This window comes from Paroedura picta, chromosome 4, assembly GCF_049243985.1.
Source record: "Paroedura picta isolate Pp20150507F chromosome 4, Ppicta_v3.0, whole genome shotgun sequence".
In the NCBI taxonomy this organism is placed as follows: Eukaryota; Metazoa; Chordata; class Lepidosauria; order Squamata; family Gekkonidae; genus Paroedura; species Paroedura picta.
This window is the reverse complement of record NC_135372.1, coordinates 64,546,221-64,572,034: the sequence shown is the minus strand read 5'-3', so window position 1 is coordinate 64,572,034 and position 25,814 is coordinate 64,546,221. Positions and strand designations below refer to the sequence as shown.

Here is a 25,814-nt window from a genome sequence, read left to right as displayed (position 1 = left end):
AACAGAAGATTTTTTTTAATTGCTGATCAACAGGGGCTACAAGTGCTGCCACCTTTTTAAAGAGTAGATAAATGCATGCAAGGAGCTCATCTGTGACTCTTAGCTAGAAGGATAAGAAGTGCTGCCTGCAGTAGACGCTCTGCTCCCTTGGTTCTAAATACTAAACAAGAGGATGAAGACAGAACCATCTTGTCTTGTTTTCTTTTTTTTAATGGATTACCTGGCCTCAGTGAGGGCAGGGTTAAAGTAAATATGACACTACTCCCTTTCATATATCTTTGTATCAGCCACATTGTCATCCTGCTGTCCCTTCAAGGAGCTTGAGGTGGTATACATAGTTCCTTCCAGCTAACACCACACAGCTTAAAATCCATGGATTTCAATGGAACAATAATGCAATCTTCAAATGAGTGGATGGGTCATCTCAGAAATTCAGAGATGTGTATATCGAGATGGAAATATTTCTATTAATGCTCTGTATATTTCCACATTTGTTAGCAAGTGTTTTTAATGTGGAATCTGCCAAAGAAGATAGTTTCAGAGGGTAACCACACTGGTCTGCACTAGAATTCAATTCAAGTCTAGTACCACCTTTGAGACCAGCAAGATTTTCAGGATTTAAGCTTTGGAGAGTCACAGCTCCGTTTATCATATACACATCTGAGAAAGGAAGCTTTGCCTCTCAGAAGCTTATACCCTGAAAATCTTGTTGATCTTTGCCAATAAACAATGCTACCAGGTTATGTGTAAAGTGGAATTATATGTCATACAGTTAAATAACTGTGCAATCCTAAACAGTGTTACACCCTTCTAAGCCTGATGACAGAAAGTGTTTCACAATCTGACCAGCCCTTTCAACCAGTGCAACAAAGCAAGAGAAGGTCTAAAAATAAGGAGTTCAGGATGCTACTGCCCATCTCTACTTTCCTATCTGCTAGCTGAAGCCAAGGCAGAATCCCTATCTATCCTGCCATTCTAACTGTACCCAAATTGCCCTCCTATACAGCATGCAGTTCCATAGGGCTGCCTACAGATGGTGTTCATGTCACTATTCTTAGGAAAATTAGCACCTTCCTAGCAGGTAGCAAACCTATTCAAGCCAACAGCTGTATCTGGTGTCTCTACTTCTTCTGGGGTTTATCATTAGTTTCAACCCGTGCATCTTCTTCAGATGTGTCCTTAGTCACTCTACATGTCTGAATGGTGCCAAAGATGTCACCCTAACTTGATACCTGTTATTTTTTTGGTTACCATGCATGGTTACCATGCATGCAGTTCACTGAACCATAAACTACATGGCTAATGTTGACTAATTTGAGATTACGGCTGGGTAATACCAGAATCCAGTTTTAGATGAAGAGATGGATGCAGTCTTAGATGGAAAGGTATGTTTTACTTAGCACTTGCTTATTTCCAAAATACTGCATTAAGTATTTTGACTAAGATATACTACATCTTCCACTGGGACTCTTAAGGCTCTGCAAGTCTGTCTCTTGGTTCACCCTCTCCTCTATGTTGTCAGCTATGGTGGGAGGGGAATCTTATGAGAGGCAAGAGGGAAGGGAAGTCAATAAACACTGCTTGGGGATCTGCGTCCTTTGATTTGAGAGAACATTTCCCAGATCCCTCTTTCCCCAAAGAATGCTTTTGGGTATACAGAAATGAATAGTGATGGGTAATTGGCCATCCTCTCAGCTGCTGTGTATCTCTATGTCCATATTTCCATTTATGTACCCAGTAGCCCCAAGTCATTCTTAAGCCTTTCTTCCATTTTTTGCTGTACAAACAATCACAATGTAAGAGCAACTTCAAATAGTTATTATGTATAACGGCATTCTTCCAATGATACCCCTTAGGAGCATATCCTCCAGCATTTAAAAGATGAAACTAGGTACATCTGTTTTACGTCAAACAAGTGATTCACAGTGCTTACACTAAACAAGTGAAGCAAAAGCTTTCCAGGGAGTCTGGTGGCTTTCCCTTCCAAAGGATTTTTGAAATGTTAATATCATCAAGCAACACATTTCTCTACAATCTGGAGATCACATTTGAATGCACGGGTACCATGAAAAGTTTCACCCTGTTGTACAAAATCAAACTCAAGCAGTGATATTGTCAGGATTTCAAACTTCAGCAACCCCTTATACGTGCACAATTGGTGCATACAGATGGATGGTTCAACAGCCCAAGCATATCACACTATCTTTGGAGTAGAAATACTTTTTGAGGCAAGAATAAAGGGAGGGGAGAGAATAAAGAATGAAGAGGAATTTGTGTCACTAAATCTTGAAAACAGTTTTCTAATCCTGCATAACCAATGATCCAACAGCTTCTGAGACAATGTGAGGAATGGTACAGCTTCTTGTTGTAGACAAAAGTCTTGGAACTATTGTTCACATAGTAATGGGACTAGCAATGTGTATCTTAAAGCCATTATTTTAAATAATAATTTTTGAGATGTGTCAGTCTTAAAGAGTCCTGTGGGAAGATTTATCTAATGAAGTGGTGAGTTACCTAGAAAACTTCATGCTACAACAATGTTATTAGTTTTTAAGCAGCCCCAGGATTGTTTGTTAATTTTGTTAAATGGGTTAACATTTCTGTAGGTATGGCATTTCAGACTTACCACATTCTATACATTATGTTAGCCCTGGGGGTGATGAGAGAGATGAATCCAGTTTCATTATATAGGAAAATGGTCTTTTAATTCATTCCCTAAACAAACAGGGTGGATTCTGTGTTGTGAATTTTCTAGCACTTTGTCCAGCCTTGTTTTAAAACTGCCAAGCAATTTGGCTTCCATTGCTGCCACTGGGAGACTATCCCACAATTTAATAGATCTTGGTGTCAGAAAATATTCTCTCTGCTGCCAGTTTATTCCCATGGGTACATATTTTAGCTGAAGGAAAGAAGCCACATTTTGGATGCTCCTACTGGTATTTCAGATATTGGGTGAAGGTAGCCAAAAACCATCTGGTTCCCAGCTGGTACTTTATATTTCAAGACACCTAAAACCTTTCCAACCCTCTTTGGCTCATATCTGCTTTTGAAATCAGCTCCTTAATCATTTTTAATCACTGTATTGTTTTGCTATCTGGAACATTCCTTTGTATGTATACAATTATTGGAAGGAAGAATTTAATTATAGTTCAGAACCTATTATTACTATGAACAAAGCGGTGGAACAGCTTTTTTCCCTCTCCATTTCAGCTTAATTATCTTTAACAAGTTTTAATTGTATATCTGCTCCCCCCTCCCCAGATTGTAGTATGCAATACTATCTTGGGAGATGTACAAATCTTTTGGAAAGGGGCAAGATTGGTGGTTTTGCTTGCACATAAACACAAGTAAAAATAGATCTTTAAATCTCAGCATAGACCAAAAATCATGAAAAGCAATACAGCCAACCTTGGCAATCTTTGAGAAAAGATATTCAATTACAGATGTAAAAGATTGTTTGGCTTGAGAAGCTATAAGCTGAATATAAGGGGAAAGATATAGGCATCTTGTGTTGGGCCTGAACCCTTGAAGGTTTTTCCAGCAGTGTCCACACATCATTGCACTGTGGCAATAATTCACAACTGATGTTCATATAGGAAAATCCAGTGGTAAATGATTTCTCTAGTGATAACATAATATCCAGTAATGTGTGAATACAGCCATAATACCAGAAGTCTAGAAAAAGACAGTGAGTTGGACTCAGCTATCCTCCAAGGAGCCTTTCTCCAACCTAGATAGCACCTCTCACAACTCAAAAATGCAACCACAAAACCAAACCTGAAAAGGGGGTTTTGCAAATAAAAACAAAAGACAAAAATGAAGGTTTTCTGAATAATGACACAAACGTTATGGGATTCTCTCTCTAGGAAGATTTGTTTGTTCATTTCTCTCACTGTCTTCTGCTAGTAAGCAAGGACTATGAGCCTAATACATTCATCTCTCAATTTGCTAAATTATGAACATTCATTTTAATATTTTACATTTTTTTCAATGTTTTCGTTGTTTGCTATCTTGAGGACACTGAACTGAGTGGAAAGGCAAAATAAAATATCATCATACCTAATAAAATATACAAGGTACTTCCGATGACATGCCTGCCCTTTGACTGGCCCTCAGGGGAGGGCCCTCCCCCCACTGAGGGCCAATCAGGGGCTCTTTCCCACCTCTATGCAGGGTGAGGAGTGCTGATGGCCTCTGCCACAAGTGCTCACCATTCTGGTTTGACTCACAGCCTCTGTGAAGGGCAAGGGGTGCTACCAGCCTCTGCCTTGCCCTTTGCATGATATTTCTGCCACCCTCCTGTCCTTCCAGGAAGGCTGTGGGAAGCTGGGTGCATGCTCTTCCCCGCCTCTGCTGCACCCACAGCGTTCCTGGCCCCCAGAGAAGGTGGTGGGAAGTTGACCCCACCACACTCAAAATCCTTCTGGCCTCTGGGGAAGGGGGCTGGAGCCTGGCTGCATGCTCTACCTGCAACCCTCCTGCCTTCCATGGAATGGAACAGGAGACCATGGCCACAAAGTGCTCTCCACTGGCTTTCTGGATGCCTGGAGAGCTGGGGATGCCAGGGCTCCTACTGGTTTCAAATGAAATAAAGTCTCAACATGAGGAAGTGAGGTTGGAAGTGAGTGATCACCACAGTCAGGAAGCTGGGAAGGACAACAGCCAATAAGGCTGTGTGTTCTTGTATCATGGAGAAAATATAACTTCAGTGAGATCTGGGAGGCGGTATCCATGCCCAGGAATATATCATGTAGAAGTTCCTGGAACACTGATAGTCCAGCTTTCTCAAAACCTAACTCCACAGTAAGGGTATGGCAGGCTGAATCTCCAGTTTAATGTACCTTGGGAAAGGCCCAGGTCTGAAGTCAGGCTAGAACATGGGTTGAAGCAGGTGGAGGTGATAATTGGAGAACAAGCCTCCTGGAACAGGATTGTCAATGACATGTCTGGTATGAATGAAAGAGCAATTAAAGTAAAAGCACAGCAACTCATTTTGCTAGGCTGACTATGCTGGAGATGTGGGAGGGTGGGATATCCTGATGCCATTGGCCTTCAGATGTTCATGCATCCAGTCAGGAAAGCCTAGCTTCTGACACTCAGCCTGCATTGATAATAACAGTTAGATAACATTACTTTCATCTTCTTTACATGAGATCATTACTGAATCAAGACACAAATCAATCAGTTATTAAGAAGAATGTTTTTTATGCTGCTTTTCTCTATCCTGAAGAGTCTCAAAGGGGTTTACAATTTCTTTTCCTTCCTTTCCCCACAGTAGTCACCTTGCATGGTAAATGGGGCTGAGCGAGTTCTGAGAGATCTGTGATTAGCCCAGGAGGCTTCATGTGGAGGAGTGGGGGATCAAACCTGGTTCTTCAGATGAGAGTCCACCAGTCTTAATCACTACACGATGTTGCCCAATACCTTACTTTCTCCGGTGAGTGATAAGGCACAGGAGCCATTTTTCAAACTGCCTTTGTATTCCGTTTTAGTAATTGGTTGCTAATGGTTTTTCCCCTGACATTTCAGACAGACCCATTTTAGTAACTGGCTGTTAATAGAATTTACTTAGCTGTTCATACAAACCCACTTATGTTGAATTAGTAAAGCGTGGTTGAGCTGCTTTTTAAGGAAACTGCTTTCTTCCATTTTCTATCCCTTTGTTGCATTTCTGAATTGCTGTGGTGTACTGTTTAAAATGCCCATAGCACTTTCTACATTGCCTTTTTCCACTCTGTGATCTTCTTCAGAGTTTTTTTTTTAACCTTCTAAGTCAGACTCTGTAGCACTAAACCGATATATGATTCCAGTGCTATAGCGGCACCAATGAGATGCCTTGACTCCAATGCATGACTCCTGTCACTCTGCATTGAGTCAATTGAAGAAAAAAAACCCTCCAAGGAAGACCACCTGACAAAAAAGGGCAGAAAAAAAGCAGCAGTACTGTTTGAAATGGCCACAGTGCTTGAGAGATGGTTCAGTAAACTGAAGGAAATTTGCTGTATGAAACCCCCGTCCCTGTATCACTTTACCTGAAAACAGGCCAGCAACGAATAGTATCCAGTTTAGAATGGTAATGTGAAAATCTTCAGAGACTCTTCCAAGGAAAACAAAACAAATAGTCTCAAAAGAGTGTTTGGGGGCCAAAACACTCCTACAGAAGAACACTGCAGGGAGGAGGAGATGACAGTTCTTTGAATTCTTTTCAGAGAAGAGAGGAGGAAATGCCTGGGAACATGAGACTGATTTCTATACCCTGGTTTGTATGAGGCTGGGGTGATCTCTGCACTGGACCTACCAGTGTGTCAAAACATGCAAACTGATGTTGCCTACACAAGGATAGAATGCATAAACAAAGAACACCCAGAAAAGGAAAGGGAGTCAGATTTCACACTGTAAATCAAAAGGCAACAACAGCAAGGCTCTGTGACAGTTGCTGCTTTTAGTGTTGTTATGAGACAGCTGTCTCTGTACTCTTCCTTCCACTCCATCCTTGTTTTAAAAAATTAATACAATTCAATAACAATTGAGCCAGTATAAAACAAGGCCTATAATTTTCATAGGCCAGTGAAACTTAACAGGGAAAGCCAAGGGTGTAATGGTTGGGTGGCAGATGATCACTTCACCGATTTCATCTCCCTGCTCATTCCTGTTATGTATCACAGTTCTTATCACTCTGCCGAACTCCCTGCCAGGCCAAGCGATAGTTAAATTAAGAGCAACCCCCCCCCTTGTTCATCCTCCTGGATGGAAGGAAGGCATCCAAGATGGCTGTAACAAAAACAATACAGTGATGAAGGTGGTATGAATCCACTCACAGCAGGCTGCAAAAGGTGCAGAAGTGTGGAAGAAAGCCAAGTGCCACTGGCACTTGCCAATCCTTCGCCAGCATCTTTCCTCTCCTCACCCAGGCTCCATCCTTACAACTGGACATTGTTCTCCATGGGGATGGAGATCTCATCTGTAGTACTCACTGACTTTTGCCCACCAGAACCATAGAATCATAGAGTTGGAAGGTACCTTCTCAGTCATCTAGTCCAACACCCTGCACTATGCAGGACTCTCACAACCCTATCACTCACCCACTGTAACCTGCCACCCTGATGAACCTTCACAGAATCAGCCTCTCCATCAGATAGCTATCTAGCCTCTCTTTAAAAATTTCCAAAGATGGAGAACCCACCACCTCCCAAGAAAGCCTGTTCCACTGAAAAACCGCTCTGTCAGGAACTTCCTCCGGATGTTGAGACAGAAGTTCTTTTGAATTAATTCCATCTCTATGGATCTGGTCCATCTCTCTGGGGCAAAAGAGAACAAGTCTGCTCCATCCTCTATATGGCACCCTTTTAAATACTTGAAGATGGTTATCAGATCCCCTCAAGATTGTCCTGTATTCTGATTCTGTCTTCTGTTGTGTTTGCCACCTCTCCCAGATTAGTATCATCTGCAAATTTAATAAGTATCCCTTCTAGTCCCTCATCCAAATCATTTATAAATATGTTAAACAACACAGGCCCCAGGACATATCCCTCCACTTGTCACTCTTCTCCAAGAGGATGCTGAAACATTTGCAAGTACCCTAGTTATCCATACACCTGACAGAATTAGGATCCATACCACATTTTACCAGCTTGTCCACAAGAATATCACATGGAACCTTATCAAAAGCTTCACTGAAATACCATGAACCCCAGACTCAACATCAGGGTGTCCCTATGGAATTCCTTGCTTCCTAGTAGGACTGTAGGAGCCAGCTCTGTTCCCAACTCCTTCATAAAACTGTACATTAAAAAAAACTTTCTAAAAAAAGTATTTATTACGTTTGTCAATTTTGCTCTCCCTGTTGGTTTTGGCACACAACAATCTGCTGCTGCATATCATGAGCAATCTGCCCACAGCTGTGTGGCTTCTGCTTAGCTTCTGCTGCCCCTATTTCAAGTTTGAGATTTTCTTAGGTATGACTTACTTAGCTGTTTTTTAAATGCTCTTATGAGTTATACACATTTGGGGAAAACTATACCTAAAACATTCAGTTTATATGTTTATGTTGTTCTTAGGTTCATCTGGAGATGTTTAATCTTTGTAAGTGGATTGCTGCCAAGATAGCAACAAGATAGACTCCTCTTTTCTATTTCTCCCTCTTTCCCACACTGAGAAGGCCACCATCCCTGAATTATTTCTTAGGCACAATTCGCCATCCCTTGATCATTGTTCAGGCAGCGGTTTGAATCCTCTCATATTTTCCAGAGACAGGAGGGATTTCAATCAATGTGCAGAATTTTGGAGGGGCACCTAGCAACAGTTGGAAGTCTGTAATGTCAGGAGGGATAACACACATTGACACACACACACACACCCTTGCATTTCACAGAAGTCATTCACCAGGTCCATGCTAATATGTGAATGCTTGGTGGGAAACAAACATTGGAACAGTAACGTTTTGTGGAAAACACTTAAAATGTGCAAACCTCATGAACTATTACTGTGTTGATCTTTTGTATCAGTAATGTACAAACAGTGAGCATTTATGAACTTTGCAAGACATCACAGTACCAAGGGATGCCACAATTGTTTTTATCATGAACAAGTTTATCTAAAGGATTTACCATAATGCACTAGAATGATTCTGGTGAATGAATTTGTTGATGCAACCAATGTCCTGAACTCCTCCCAAACCTGGATGTGGAGAAGGATGGCAACTGGTTGGTTCATTTAATCTTTAGAGGGAGGGCAGTGTCATGGCTCACCATTCAGCTCAGTCAGTCAGTCTCCCTAGTGGCTTTGTTAGGTCAAGCCCATAGTAACTCTGATGAGTACTCAGAAGCAGGTGAGGAATGCCTGTTGACTGAGGAAATGCCTGGGTTGTTGACAGATGCAGACCCTTCTCAGGTTTTATAACCAGAGCTGTCAGCAAGTACAGGCACTGCACAAGATTTAAAAGTGGAGCCATCCACAAGCAGGACCTCTTCTCAGAAATTACAATCTGAGGAGGAGAAAATCTCTCCACCTATGCTGCTAGAGCATCAAAGGGAGAAAGTGAAGGCCAATAAGTGCTCATGCCAAGAGAAACTGCTGGCTGGTGGACAGGGATAGGTTGTTACAGCCCCATAAAATCTGAATATAGTCAGTTCTTTGCTGGCAACAAATTTCATTCCAGTTTCTTGCTTTTCCTGATGACTTGCTGGATCAGCTGTGCTCTCTGAGTCGTACCTCAACATATATTCTGGACCTGACTATGCCTCTTGAACTTGGTCTCTGTAACCTGGTTCCTTGTCCACACCTTCATTGTAGACCTAACTTCACTTTCTGGACCCACCCAACTTCCCGGCCATTATTCTTCAACTTCTGAACCAGACCTGACCATGCCTCTTGGAACTTGCCCTGTCTTGACTTCTGACCTTGGTGCCTAGACCTCTTGCCTGGGGGTTTAGTTGGGATTGTTTGCCAAACTCAAATGCTGGGGCCTTTCTGTGCCATACTGGCACTGGGCCCTTTTCCTTGACCACAAATCATGACAGCTCACTGAAGGTTATGTGTTTTATTTCAAACAGAAAACACATGTGTGACACTGTGAACAACTGGATCTTTCTGAAGACCCACAGGATATAATGAGAGCCACGAGAGCTAGCGTAGTGTGGTTAAGAGCAGCAGCCTCTAATCTGGAGAATGGGGTTTGATTCCCCATTCCTTCACATGAAGCCTCCTGGGTGACCTTGGGCCAAGAGACTGGATGTAAAATCATGAGGATTTATGCCTCAGATTCATGTGGCTCTACCAAAGCAGCATAATAAAGCATTGGATATGGTTTTTAGGATGTAATCTGAAGACACAAACATGATCATTTTAAGAACATATTCTGTAGTGCTGTGATTGGATAGTGGATAGGTAGGGGCTTTTATACAAAACTCTAGAGAATTCATGGGATGCGTGTATATCCAGCTTTTAATTTTTTACAACCATGCCTTGTTTTATGGGAAATGGTGGGGGCTAGCTCAAAAACAATTAATGGCGAGGATGAAAAGGTGAGATGTATTTTAAAACTAATTAATTTGGGAAACCTTTTGTCATAGATTTAGATTTTATTGCACAGAATATAATTATATCCATGCTGTGGCACTCTCAAGCTGTTGGGAAAACATTCATGTGTGAAAGCTATGTGCACATACTGTTGTACAGCTATTGAATGCTTCTGATGAACAACTCATTGATTTATCAATCTGATCATCAATAAATCAGTGGCATATTAGCAATGGGTGGTTTCAGTGAGGTCTAAATCGGCATGTTCGGGTTGCCAACTTCAGAGCCTAGAGGAGCAGAATTTGGAGACTGAGGGAGCGTAGCACAGATATAATGTGGAAAAGACTACCTTCTGAGGCTGCCATTTTCTTCAGAGAAATTGATCTCTGTTTTCTGGACTTAGGTTTGCCAGGCCTCAGCTAGGGATGGTGTAATGCAGGGGTAGTCAACCTATGGTCCTCCAGATGTCCAGGGACTATAATTCCCATGGGCCCCTGCCAGCAAACGCTGACAGGGGCTCATGGAAATTGTAGTCCATGGACTTCTGGAAGACCACAGGTTGACTACCCCTGGTGTAATGGACAGAAGGTGATGGGAGAATTTGTTACTTAGTGCAGGAGGGCAGTAATTATCATCACTGTGTTATAATGTCATTTCCAGCACAACCTAGAAGCACCAGCATTGTGTTGGGGCAATGCTCAAACAATTGGCCCAAACTTCACGGAAGCCATACAGTTTTTTTTTATGTGAGTGCTAGATCAACATCATTGCACAATGCCAGCTCTTGCAGGTTCCACTAGAAGTGATGTCATCACACGGCAATGACAATCATGCCCCCATCACAGATGGCATGTTTCAGCCTGCCAACCAGCTGAGCATCAGTGGGCAGCAGCTAAAATGGCTAAAGGTCTGATGACCATAAATCAGCAGCTGGCAACACTAGCTGCAGTTAACAACCCCCTGGGAGCAAGAGGAGGGAGAGCCTAGTGTGCCAATACCATGTATTGCTACTGGTAAAAAATGGAAGCGACATTATATGGGCACACTAGGATTTTCAAAAATTCTATGGTAAAATTCCAATTTCCTCCCCAGTCCCCCCTCCCCCCCACACACACACCCATTTCCTCTTGTTGGCATTTCAAGAGATCTGGCAAAACTTTCTGGAGATAAAGTTGCCAGCTCCATGTTGGAAAATACATGGAGATTTTGAAGATGGAACCTGGGGAGGGGCGGGAGGGATTTAAGTTTGGTATAATGTCGAAGAGTCCATCTTCCAAAGCAGCCATTTTATTCAGGGGAACTGATCTCTGTCTCCTGGAGCTCAATGGTAATCCCAGAGAATTTCCAGCCACCACCTTAACTGGCAATCTATGTAGCTGGGAGATCAGCTGTAATTCCAGGAGATCTCCAGCCCCCATCTGGAGCTTGGCAAGCCTATCTAATGGTAACATGGATGCTAGTGACATAAACACATTTACCAGGTCACTATAGCGTTAACAGATGGAAAGCACCAACTCCCCCCCTCTCAGTTTCAAAGAGAAAAGAACAAAGCCAGGGAAAGAAATGTTGGCAACATGTATGTTTGTGCATATGTAATATATACACAATTAGCAATGTGAATTAAGATCAACATGAACTGAAAATCTACCACCAAACTGGTATTTTTCAAGTTGATTTCAGCATCCTAAATGTATTTAAGCTTTCTTGGGGCGGGGGGAGAAAGGGCAAAAATCCCAGATATATTCAAGGATTACTGGGTATGTCTGAAAACATCAGAGAGGTAGGAGCAGAAAGTCCAAGTCTCTCAGCTGTTTGGCGGGCTTCAAGTGCAGTCTCTCTAAAGTTTAAAGGGGCATCAGAAACCAGGCCAAGGATCAGCTGTGCTGGCTCAGCATTGGGCTGGCTTCTAATGCAGTGCGGTTTAAACAGTGTGCGGCATGCGGCAGAGCAGGTCCTGGGGCTGGCTTCTCATTCAGCCTAGTTGACGCCTGTCTCCAGTTGAAGTAAACCCACCCACAATTGACTATGCCACATAGAGCCATGTGCTCTTCATGTAACCGTAGTTCCTGGAGCTTGCTTCTCTTGATAGATTGTTTCCCATCAGGGCAGAGTCTGAATTACTTTGTTTATTCCATATTCAATCCTGTTGAATTCAGGTTGATTTGAACTTGGGTCTTCCTCTTCCCCCCTCCCCATTGAAACAGGAAAGTGTTCTGCACGTGGTTAGGGTAGTTCAGAAGGAGCCAATCCTCTTTCTTTCTTTTCTTGAAGGGGGTAGAGGAGAGGAGCCAAGCAGGGAGCCTCTTTCTTTTATTGGAGGGGGGGGGGAGAGGATTGAAGAAGGCAGATAAGGGGGGGGGGAAATCCAAGACCGACAGAAGTTGAAAGAAATTAGGGGCTTCTCCTGTAAAGCAAGCTTGTCACATGGGCACTTTTGGCCAATCAGGGCATCTCTACCATGGATTCAAAACAGCCTGCTTTCTCAATACGAATCTTAAAATATTGAGGTTTAAAAGCACTCTAAAATATCGCACAATAAAGGTAGGGTCACTCCAGATCAATCCTTCTTGCTGCAGAAGGAAAATTTAAATTGCCCAAAATCCAAATGGAAATCGCATTCTGTGTAGACTGCAGGGACTGAATTGACCTGGGATTGGAATAAAATATCCGTGCAGTTTACACCCAGATCAGCTTTTAAACAGTGTGTTTTCTTTTCAAGTCTACTGATACACACTCTCTAAAAAATTTGGGATTCTAAACAATCCTGGATTTTTTTAAAAAACATACTAGTTTGGGCATCTGGGATTTTTCAGAAATCCCAGGCTTGCTTGCTTGCTTGCTTGCTTGCTTGCTTGCTTGCTTGCTTGCTTTTGGGGGAAGTGTCAATAGGCCAGAAATGAAAAATGTTGACAGAAAAGCACACTCCTATACACAATCAAGAAAGCCTGTCCTAAGCATGCACTGAAGAAGAAGAAGAAGAAGAGGAGGAGGAGGAGGAGGAGGGGAGGAGGAGGAGGAGCCTCTTCTGCTGTAAGGCCCTACTTGACTGGCTACCAGGATATTCACACCCAATATATTTTGCCATTCTTCTTTAAATTCTCAGGCAGAACAGATCACCTTTATATTTGTCTTCTCCTATCTGATAGCTCTACTGAAATGACTTTTAATGCAGCAAAATATTATGCAGCAGCATGTTCAATAAGGCAGAAGTAACTGGCTCCCAGTAATCTTACTGTTGTGTTTTATGTACAGGTTTATACGATATTAATAATTTTTATCATCTGTTCTGTGAATGAGACCTGTCTATTTTGTTATGGTTGTTTCTGTATGCTGATCTTGGATTGTAATAAAACAATTGATTGAGTGACTGACTGACTGACTGACTGAAATCTCCCCTTTCAGTTTCATTGTCTCCTGACTTTTCCATTCTTTTGCTCTGAGTCTAAACCCTGCTTCAGGGTTCTAAACCAGGCTTCCAGGCACCAGAATAATAACGAATAATTAAATATTAACAAATGTTGCTTGTTTTCCTATAGGCTTGCATGACAATAATGGCAATAATGAAAGGGACTTTTTGGTCATTTTTATTATTATAAGATAAGAAGCATGCTGCTATACCTCCTTCTGGAATTGCCAGCAAGAGCAGCATTACTCACTTCTAGGCACCTTCATACTGCCCCTTAAACTCTCCTTTTCAACCTTACCTCAAGTCTCTTGCTTCAACATTCTTAAATTGTCCTGCCGCTCAAGTTCAGACAGATGTGAAGAGCTCCTGCTGGGCCTTTTGCCCATGCAGCTGTAATGACAGGCAGCTGTGGGGCTTCCTCTAACAGCAGGGGTAACTTTTTCAAGCTGTCAAAATCAGTTATGCCAACAGGATTCTTGATGGGGAATGATGCTGCCTCCTTCCGTCATCCAGATGGTTTACTCATCTCACTCAGTGTTACTGCCATTCTGTATCCCTATGCATATTCCTTTCCAGGACATCTTAAGCTCATTTCTGGACTGTCACAGACTTTTACCATGTATATGATTGCTGTTGTCCCTTGTCCTCTAAACATGGACCCCGTATTTTGTACTGAATTGGGAAAGAGAAGTTGTCTCTCTGTTCTGTAGCATCATTCTTCTATAATGCAATCAAGGCATGCTTCACTTGGCCTGTCAACGAATCAACCACTATCAATAATCAAGGCACCTTGTTTGCTTTTGACTGTTGGTTTTTAAAGACCTTTGATCTGTGTCTCTTTCTGTAGTCTTTGTGTCTCTTAGCAAAGACTTACAGAATCATGCCCTAAGTAACCAAAACTATCTTACCTGCAATGATAGGTGGACTGTACATCCTTCTGTTTGAATCACTGTTTTACCATAAAAGTAGAAAGAAATTGTCAACTATGCTACTCCAAAAGGAAAATCATAAATTGCTAGGATCACCCTTAAACACTCAAGGAAATTCTTGCTTTTTCTCAGATTTTTGAAATTATTTGAAATTGCGCTGCAAAAGTATTGTATATATGTATACTCATTAGGCTTCCTCACAGCCTCCCTGTTCCATTACTTTCCAATTCACACAAACTACCTGATAGTGAGAAGATCACCTTTCAAAAAGGGTGCTTTCTAGTAAATCTCTCTCTTTCGTTTCTTTGTATATTTATTTCTACTTTTGTCAATAGTTATGTTTTTTTTAAAATATATAATCTTATGGGAAATTTATAATAATCTTTATATGTACAATTTGGGCCAATGTGTGTGTGCAAGCGTTTGTGCATTTCTAATGCTTGCTAAGACTGCACACTTGTTAGGGGAAATGGTTAGAAGACAGAGAAACTGGCAAAATAAGGAGTCGGGTTCAACTTATCCAAACTGAAATGAAGTTTTTTGAGTCATACAAAAAGAAATGTTTTTTTCCCCAGATCAAAATAGAAAGGGTGAGACATCATAATTCCTAGTCCTGAATCTGCTGATGTGGTTGTTGGAAAGTTGCACAGCTTGACTATCCAGTATTTTAATCTGGCCTATTTTGGCTGCCTTGCTATGAAGAAAAAAACTGGACTTCTTCCACAAGCAGGATGGATAAAAGCTTCCCAATAGCTTGTAGGACTCCCCTGAAGAAGCCTGACATAGCTTCTTCACATCCCAGAAATAGGACAGTGGTTGTTGGATGGGAAGCTTTCAGCGTAGCCCTAGTTTTGGGAGAAGGACTATTTCCAGAGGGAAGCATTGCTTGCACTCTGGGTAAGTTCACTAGCATGACATGACTGGCAACAACCAATCAAAAAGGCCAAAAATGCAAAATGTGAATTTGGCTGAATATCTACAAGGGCTCCGCTCCCAGTTACAATTAATGGAAACTATCATTATCATCTACTTAATATGTACCCAGTGCAGAATCTGTGTTGGATCAAACACAAGCAACTTTATTTACAAAGTTGTGAAAAAGTTATCACAGGAGCTCACCATACATACACTATTATGCCCAGGCTTTAAAAGATAGTCTACTGGACAGAACCACATAGACATGGTAGAGACAAGGATTTATTTGATGCAGCCATTACCATACAAAAGAATGTTATGTGGACGATCATCTAAAGACAACTTCCTAAGGTGAATTCTCCCCAGATTTTGCAGACATGAATCACTTGGCTGTATTTTGGAAGCAGAACGGCTACACCAGGAATTATGTAGTCTTTGTATGTTTTATTATTATTATTATTATTTACAAAATGCTGATAATATGAAAGTTGTTGCAATTTTTAGCACCTTTAGTTTATTGGAATCTTTATGATACCAATGCTCACACGTAGCTGTGCCAACCAGCAATCTTATTTTAATCACAAAGACGACTGGATGAAGACTCTTCCCGGGCCAAGCTTTACCAGGGTTCACATGTGTGTGCTGGTGAGTTTTTTCTTTGCAAAAGTCAGTGCAATTATAACACATGAGTACATCAAGAAAGCCTGTTTGCAATGCTTTATTGAGGAGGAATATGCAACATCAGAAAAGTAGAAAGATGACAATTGATCAAACTGCACATGCTCCAATTCCAGAAGCAATTTTAGAAATTCTCCTTGCTCAACGGAAATTTAGAATGACTACAAATGAAATAAGGGAATGCGGAGAATTGTCTCTCCTGCATTCTCAACTGTGCTGAGTGAGATTCATTCCAAGTTTTCTGATATCATCACTCCAATGATTGCATCTCTGCCCCCTTCTTTTGCTGCTACTCCCTGGACTGCTAGTGAGCTGTATAAACTTGAGCCCGTGGGAGAGTGCGCTTTCCAGCTGCACAGGCACTCTCGCTTGGCACCTTCTCCTCATTGTGAAAGCAAGCACCACTGGGGTAAGCTGATGAGTGAAATTCACACTGCATGAAAAGCATTAAGTTAGCAAGTGATTTACATATCTCATTTATTAATGTGTGCTCAGAGCAGGCTCTTGCAACACAGGCACACCGAGGAGATTTTCAAAAACTCGAGGAATTACTTCTCCTTTACATGGAATGTATTTTGATGTCATCTTTCTTTGCAACAATACGATCTTAATGCACTGATTCTGTTTCTGTCTAGCAGAACCATATGCATGCCAAAATGTTTGACCATGAGTAACTGCTGGTTTTGCTTGTGTGAACGTGTGGTCAGGACTCATATCTGTCTTCTTTTTGCATGTTCTTGTAGGAAAATGTCTCCAACCCTCTGGACTTCTCAGAGTCTGGCAGTCTCACTTTCCCTTTGTGCCGCATCCCACTAAGCCCCTCAAAGTTTTGTTAAAAGGTATCAATGCACACTCAGGAACAGAATAGGGAACAAAGTGGAGGTCTGCAATGGGAGGGAGACAGAAATGTCATTCTACCAAAGGAGTTACGTGGCTGGATAAAGGCAAAGTGTTCAAAGCCTCTGACAGAGATTATATCAATAATCCTTAAAACACTATATAAAGTCAATAGGTTCATCTAAATTATGCAGGTATTCCAAGTGTTCATCTCTGTTCTCAAAACGGTTGTGTTCAAATATTTCATTACCTTGGTGATCCTTATTATTAATGATGAGGTATTATTATTATTATTTACTATCTCCATTTTTCAAATGATGGCAAGAATAACTGGCAGTGAGAGCTCAATTAAACTTTGTACTAGAGATCTTCCTGCTCACAATTCATGCATTTAACCAGCTCTTCACAAATGTGTGCTTTTCATAGACTGCAATGTATAAGCCATTCTTTTTCTTTCTGGAAGCGATATCCCTGCAAAGAATCTCTTTAAGTATCTGAAATCTGAATGACAGCATGAAGCCGTTCCTGTTGGCACCGGAGGATAGGACCCGCAGTAATGGCTTTAAACTATGTGCAGAATGATATTGGCTAGATGTCAGGGGGGAAAATGTTCACAGACAGATTCTGCAGTTATGATTTCCCAGTATGTTTCCACTACTTTGGATTCTAAATGTGGACTCTGAATTTGCCCCTGGCATTCTACATTTGTGGTTTTCTCCTGTCATCGGTCAGGGGTCCAATTGCGGCATGTGTTTTGCATTTACATCAGGAAAGTGGGTGGTCCTGCCTTTCCCCTTTTTTTGGTCTACACATGTGCAGTAATGCACTCACATCATAACCCAATCAGAATTTTAACAATTGCACCCCCCATCCCTCGATTCTTGTGGCATGAATCACCCAAGCAAATGTGGAAGTGGGGTCTTGTTTTGATGTGTGCTCACTCATGCATGAAGACAAAGAATGTCAGCTGCCATTATACATCTGCACCAAAGTTACAAAGTGTCCCTTTGTACCTTCAATCATGAAAGTTAAGTATGTTTAGATGCTGGAGGAGGACACAGGGGAGGCAGGAAAGGGAAGATGTGGAGTCCTTGTTTTTTATTTAAGGTTAACTTTCTGGAACACTCCCAGAAGGTGAATGCTATTGTTCTTGAATATTTATGTTGTAATGTAATCAGGTTCATTAAAAAAGGGGGGAGGCAGGTAGTGGGCGGAGTTCATATGTATCTATGATGCCTTTGCTGGAAGTGAGAATGGAGGAAGAGGCAAACTCAAATTCCAAGCTTCCCTGTAGGATTCCCACAGATTTCTTTCTGGGTGGTGGGAGATATCACGTTTTCACATACCTCAGAGCAAACTGGGATTGCATTCAGATCTATGTCTTATGAGCCAGATTTTAGTGTAAAACATTTGCTGTTCCACAGAGTTACATGAGTTCTGCAGTGGCGTTTTTCATTACTGTGGAAACAGTCTTCGGAATAGTTCAGCAGTGGAATCAACAGCCTAGAGCTCTCCCTGACCACAGTTCCCTCACTACTTGTCGTGGTGAAAACCAGCCTACTGCACAGACCACTCAACTCATCTGGTGTGCTCAGTTCAAGATAAAACAAGCACTGAAAATAGAGCATGACCAATGTTTAGATTTCTATTTTTCAAAAACAGAATGATCGGAGTCCAGAACATATTTAGCAATGAGGGACAACTACTCTTTCAGATTGATCTTTCTCTAAGAAACATTTCCAGCCAGTCATTTCCAGCCACCATGTATGGCCTTGCATGTAAGAACCAAAACCTTAAGCCTGATCTGGAATTCAATTGGGAGCCAGCTGGGTTGTTGAAGTATAGGCCAGATGTGAGATCTCCATGGTGTATTGGTGAGAATCCTGAACGCTGCATTCTGAACCAATTGCAGTTTCCGGGTCAAGGATAAAGGTAGGCCTGCGTAGAGCAAGTAGCATACGTCCAGCTAGAGGTGACAGTTTCATGGATCACTGCATGCATGTTATAAACCATGAGGATGCCATGATGTTTAGTTTGGCCTCCAGCTCCTAATTGTGCCAAAGACCATGGACATGATCTCTTTTATCGGATGAATGTCAGTGAATGTGAAATTTCACATTTCCAGTACCCTTTGTTAGGCACAGTAAACAGTAGTTCTCATGCTTCCATTTTCATTCTTACATGTGTACCCAAAATTAACTCCTAAGATGTTGACGAGAATAGGAAGGAATTATATAATTGGAAATCAGATGTTGGTTTGCTGATCTTTTGCAGGTCACTTCCATGATCACTACACCATGTTTTAATATGTGAAGGGTGAAAACTACGATAACCATTGGACTTGGATGAATGTGTGTTCTTCATAATCTATCAAACTATATTATTCTGTTCCTAAAGAACCAAGGCCAACATGATTTATTAATTCTAAATTTCTTTACTGTGGCCTAATACACAGTGAATACTATTTTGGATTATCTGCTGATCACCAAGATCACTGATAGACAAAACATATACTCATATTCCTAACATCCAAGCAACCATCGCCATCCATTTGTCCCTCTGTGTCTATTGGTTAAAGCTGTAAAATCTTTGTTTCTGACATGCACGGTCTTGCTTTTCACAAAGATGTATCCATTTCCTCCTCTTTTGCAGTGAATAATCATTTTTTTAAAAACCCTCAAAACTTCTAAACTGAAGTAGGAAGATATTGGAGCTTTGCTGCAGGCAATTTCATGAAAGGCAAGCTATTTCAGGCAAAATAAAAATGTCCATTATGCAGTCAGTTTCAGAGATGGCAGTTTGTTTTTGCATGGGTTACATGTTCCACTTGTCATGTGGCAGAAGATTAGCAGCCATAAAGAATCTGAGGACGGGCTTAAATTTAGTAGTGGCTAAAAAGACCTTTCTGAACAGCATGTAGTTGTGCCCCAAGCAAGTTATCTTCAAGATTGATGTGCAGATAATGAGCATTTCTTGCATGCAAGTCTGTTTCTTTCTGTTTGGATGATAGAACACACTGGGAAACTGTACCCTCAGAAAGAAAACCTTGTCACTGTTTATTCTGTGCTGCACAGAGATGATGGTGCCAAAATCCAGCTGTAAAGTCTCTGGAGGTCCTAGGGGTAGAAGAAGGGGAACAAGCAATGGGGGAAGAATAAACAAAGCAGACACACCAACTATAGAAAAACAGTCTACAGCTTTTACTGAACACAGTCACAGAAGCACTAACACAGCATAGGGCATGGATCAAGCATTGGGCAGCCTTCCCATTGGCCAATCCCCCCCCCCAGACCACCTGTTGGGGGAGCAACTCAGGTTGGTAAGCCCTGGGGTCCCAAAAGGTGCAAGCCACTGCGTGGTTCTCTTGCCATCTGAGGGCTAGAGCTGGGCAACAGCCACCAAGCTGGCATATTGCTGAATGCCCTGTAGCCACAAAAGTGTCCTCATCTAAGTCTGGGATCATTTCTTCCTGACATTTTATGTTTTACATTTATTAATGATTACAACTATATAACTGTTCTGTACTTGAAGATGCATTCTATGGAAACACTTTCAGTGGGAATTATTTTTTCCCCTATTGATAAGCTATGCTTTTGTGAGAACACAGTTTATAAATGCAAACAACATTCACTGGGCCTGGGCTTGGGATGGAAACAGCCTTGGTTGCCCTGATGGATTATCTTTGCTGGGAGAATGACATTGGGAGGGTGTCCCTATGGATTTTCTTGGGGTTTTCAGTAGCATTTGATACTATCAACTATGGTATCCTTCTAGAGAGGTTGGTTAAGGGGGGGGGGGGAATCAGTGCTCTGGTAGTTCACCTCTTAATTTCCTGAAGGTGGTACTGGGGCACTGCTGCTCATCTGTATGAAGTTTATACTATGGGATGCTGGAAAATTCCATCTCGTCCCTCATGCTGTTTAACGTCTGCCTGAAACCAGACCGTTTCTACACTGGGGGCTTTGCTCTGGGCTGCAGGCTGTAGTTTGAGTTGAGGCGTTACCCCACCTCTTCCTGCTCCTGCACAGGGGAACATTTAGCCTGGTGCACCTCATCCATCCCAGATTTGTGCTCCAACATGGGATCCGGGGCAGCAAATTTCCCAGTGTGGAAACAGTCTGGAAGAGATCATCTTGGAATCTGGAGTAAGGTTTGACCAATATGCAGATAACACTCAGTTCTATTTCTCCTTATCAGCTGATCCAGAAGGAACTGCAGATCTGCATCTCCCTGGAGATGGAAATGGAATGGATGAAAGTCAATAAACTGAAGCTCAATCCAGATGAATGGCAAAACTGCTTCATGATCAAGGAGTTAACTTATCCTGGGGGGTAAGTTGCCTGAGGACAACAGAGCTTACTGCTATGCCTTATTTGATCTATAACTGTTAAATGGAATATAGGTATGTTGGTAAATGGATCTAGTTTGGTTTGTATTACTTTGTACACATTATGATATCTTGTTAATTATTATGAAACTATTTATTTGTAGATTTTGGAGTAGCAATCATTGAGGAAGAATCAGAAAACAGGAGAAATGTACCTGGGAGCCCGTTCTGATTGCCAAGGAGTTGAATGATTAATATATCTAATATACCTAATAAGAGTGGATGAGAGACTCATTACTTTGGCCTTTTGATTTCATTTTTGGCACATTTGGACTCAATGCAAAGGATGCATTCAGATTATGTTCTCACTTGTCCAGAGAAATGCTACATATGTCACTGAATCCTTAAACAATTCAAGAACAATTGTTTCTTTTTTTAAAGGTACTAGAATTCTTCTCTTTGATTAGCTTTTTTTGGATGCCTACATTCATCAATAACAGGCTTTTCAAACCCAAACTGGGATATAACACTATCTTTTCTCTCATAATGTATCAACATTTGTCTAAGCTTTCTGAAAATTTGCCATGACTGAAAATCTCGTAACTATATAAGAAGTGCTTAATATCAAACAAACAGCCTTAAAGCTTCAACTGCTTACAACTTAAAGAAACAATTAAACAATTTTGAACAAGGAGCCCCACAGAACATTAACTCATGAAATTTCAGTGTTAATTTTTCATATTTCCGGCAATCTGTACATATTTTGTATAATTATTTTGAGAAGTACATCTGCTTCAACACCTGCAGAATTCTCGCAAGCTGTCATTTTCATTGTTGGGAAATTATTTAAATTTTAGATATGGCACCTGTCAGAAAACAAACACAGTGAAAGAAAACAAAAGGGGGGGAATAAATGTTTATGAAGGGTTGTTTTTATACGATGGCTCATAATCACCAAGTTTCAACCACTCACATAGAATGGCAGATGATACTTCAAAAGTGGAACAATGTCAGCAAAACCAGAGAAGAAACATCCTGCAAAGTAACATCTCCTGACATGATGGATTTTATTCTGATTAGTCCATGGAAAATGGATTGCACCACAAAGATAACTTATAAACACTTGACGATGCTTCATCCCAAAGTCCTGTCAGAAACTTTCTCACTGGTCCCAGTAACATGAGTCTCAGTTTCAGCCCCTGTCTGACAGACTAGGATGTAGGGACCTGTCAGCTAAAGAACAGACGAAGATTATTGTTAAGGGGATTTGGTACTTTGTGTATTTTGCCTAATAGGAGAGCCTGTGCTCAGCACTTCCTGAAGCAAAAGAAGACAGATGAAATCTCTGGGCACTTCATTGCTGCTGCCTCTCAAAGATTTCCTGTCAAAACGGGCCTATGAGGGGAGAAAGGTTTTCAATAACATTTTTTTTAACCTGGCAGGATTTCCAGTCTTGCTACGAAGAGAGTTTGAAGGCGCTGTCTTTGTGAAAACCTTGGCTGCCAAACTACCAGATGTAGTTGTGTTTAAAAATAAAAAAGCAATATGATCCACATTACCATAGTGTACACACTAGAAAACTAGTTTTGATTGACACCTTATCCATATTTTATATAGTGCTTCCTACTCCCCACCCCAACCACTCCATCAAACACAGCAAGAGACTTTGATGTTAGTGAGGTTCACAACTTAAATAAGGCAGTTGTTGCCAACTATTTTAGTGGCATGGTTTCAGCTGAGAATGAAGAGAACTAGGTACATCTTGAAACTGGAAGCTGATGCTTTGGTTTTTGATTCTTTGAAACACTAATATTTGGAAGCATGCTGGCTATTGATGAGCATGGTATCTGGAACCTATTGCCAGTTGTGATACAGTAGAAGTGACCTCAACTCTGATTCCACTGTGTAGCAACAATGGCTGACAAATGACTAACAATTTCAAATGCCTCATTATTCATAAATTTGAAGAAAACTTCTGCTTTGGAAAAGAGCTGCATTGGCGGTGGGGGGGGCACAAACAGAAGAATGTGTCAGCAGTTTGGCATCTTGTTGTTATTAAAAATGTGTATTCCTTTCCCTAGATTTAACAGTCATTATCTATTCATCCAAAGTGTCTCACCAAAAGAAAAAGTCAGTTCCCTCCTGACACTATAAAGAGAACATTTGCCACATCTCTCATGCATTTCACCAATCTACTTGATAGCAGGTTGCTCAGTGTTCACTTCTCAGAATGTGTCATTAGCTGTTTTATCCAAAGTACAATATTTTGGATTCATGCGGTTTCCTTAGACTCATAGAATCATAAATGTGGAAAGGACCTCCAGTGTCATCTAGTCCAACTCCTCTTTTGGGGACATACTAAAACAATATGAGCTAGAGAATCTCCTTGATCCAGACATTAAGAGCATTTATATTCCTCTGCGGGAATTCTAAGGCATTACGCTTTGCCTATAGAAAAGCTCGTCTAAACTTATGAATTTCTAACCCATGGAAATAGTCTGGCAAGGAAAAGTAAGAATATCTAGAAAAAGAGCAGAGAACATTTAAGATTTATGTTCTTGATCACCAAAGAACAATCTTAGTTTAAAATCTTATTTTGAAACTTTTTACAGCTTACTTCCCTAGTACTGTTCCTTGCAGTCTTAAGTTGCTCTGTTGTAAGGGAAAGTCTTTTATCTACATTCCTACTTCTGGTGGACACAGAAGAATCTGAAATTCACAATTGAAACAAATGACTCAAAAAGGGGAGACTGAAATTTAATGACATATTTATAAATACTAGCAGATAGGTTTGGAAGCCCCAGCTCTAATCACAAGGTGGTGGAGGAGATACACTGTAAAATATCAAACAGGTTTCTAAAGAATTTGACTTGGAGAAAATCAAGATGTTCTGTATGGCCAGCATATCTGATGATTATTGCTTAATAAAGGATCATAAGTGCTGGAAAAAATGCCCTTTTCACTATAAAAGAATTTTTAAAGAAAATAAAAGAGTTTAACTTCTGCATTAACATATGAATATGCAAATCCCGTGGGGGATTTTGTGTAAATATAACCTCGAGGTACTTGAAATTTCTTACTATCTCAATTGACTTTCCGAACCAAGATAAAGAACATGTCCTTTTTAGTTTGGATTTAGAGACGATTAGTGTCTTTGTTTTATTGAAGTTTATTTTGAAATGTTCTTTCATGCAAAAATCATAAAACACATTTAATATTTTCACTAAACCTGCTACATAATGTGTATTGAAAATTTAATAAGAATTAAAAATAGTCTGAGAACAAGGGCTTATTTTCTTTATTTTGCGATCTATTTGTCAGGAACCAAAGAGACTGAAATGTTTCATAACATTTGTCAAAGTGTTTTCATTATACTGCTTCTGTCCTCCATTCTGCCTGAAGAAGGGCACTATGGAATCAACGGGACTGGGGCTTATTCCCCATAATGTTAAGAATCATACATTTTGCACTCAGGTACAGATGACATATCAAACAAACAGAGTATGAAGAAGGAAGTACAAGCTAGAAAAGAATACATATTTTGTATGTTTCATCATAAGAGTCTCAACTTTAAAACATCTCAAAAATGGTGCTGGGTCAACTGCTGAATGAGCTCCTACCAGTCAGATTATATACTGCTGAGCTAAATTAATCAACAGTATTACTTCATTTTGTGATAGTCATCTAATGTTTCATTCGGTTTTTGTCCTGCAACCACAACTTTAAATTTATCTGGGAGATGAACAATGTGGCTGGATAAAAGAAAAGCAAATGGTGACTAGACAACACTGAAAAAAATCCAGGATGTATGTGGGGGCAATATAAAGTTAACCTGCATCCAGTATGCAGGCTTTTTCGTACACCTGATGACCCAACTATGCATTCTATGACTGAATCCACATTGTTGGTTTTGCACTATCTTTGCCCTACAATGATAATGTACTACGGGATTGTCTTGTCCATGAAGAATAATACAGTTGCCAAAGACTACTGTAGCGAGACAATAGCACAGTATCCAATGATATATTGGAAGCAGCCTACCTGGCTTCTGTGGGATTCAATTGTTGTCTTTGGGAGGCTGAGAAGGATTCTTTGGGCAATCTTTGGCTTGGTTTGTCAAAAAGTTCCTTTTCACCTGATCTACTTTGTCTGGAAATGTGTGAATGAACAATAATGAGACCTGGAACATGACTTCTTAGGATTTTATTACCGGTAGCCAGACTAATACATATAGTGCTTAGCACTTAGGTTGACCTAATTGGTGACCACTAGGCATGTGCAAACACCCCCTCTGATATTTTTCAGATTTGGGAATATTGGATCACAAAAATATTGGTATTTCCAAAATATTGGTATTGCCTAATGGCAAAATTGGTATGGCATTTGGATACAGAAAATATTGGCAAAAACTGGATTTTTTTAGCTCAAAGGGACTGAGATCCATTTAAATGCCCGCCAAACAGCTTATCCTGTGGAGAGAATTCACTGCAGCATGGGTTTGGGGCCTATGGTGGGGCATGGTTTCAGCTGAGGGCCTTGCAGAGTACAACTAAAAGCTGATCCTGTGCAGGGAACAGTCTCCACAGGATGGGCTTGGGATATGCTGGAGGCTGGATGTGAATTGACACCCAGCAGAGTCCGACAAACAGATGATTTTGCAGATCCTCCACAAGACAGGCTTGGAGTCTGCTAGGTGGACTGTTTT

The 25,814-nt window shown here is 40.9% G+C and overlaps 1 long non-coding RNA gene across 2 annotated transcripts; it reads left to right on the top strand.

The window, feature by feature from the left end:
* Positions 1–5,327: 5,327 nt before the first annotated feature.
* Positions 5,328–24,337, top strand: LOC143836803 (uncharacterized). 2 transcript variants are annotated; one of them, XR_013230751.1, is made up of 3 exons: positions 5,328–5,437; positions 20,980–21,113; positions 21,274–24,337. It is a non-coding gene; the product is annotated as an uncharacterized LOC143836803 (long non-coding RNA). The 2 variants fall into 2 exon arrangements; XR_013230750.1 differs by lacking the exon at positions 5,328–5,437 and adding an exon at positions 16,284–16,354.
* The last annotated feature ends 1,477 nt before the right edge of the window (positions 24,338–25,814 follow it).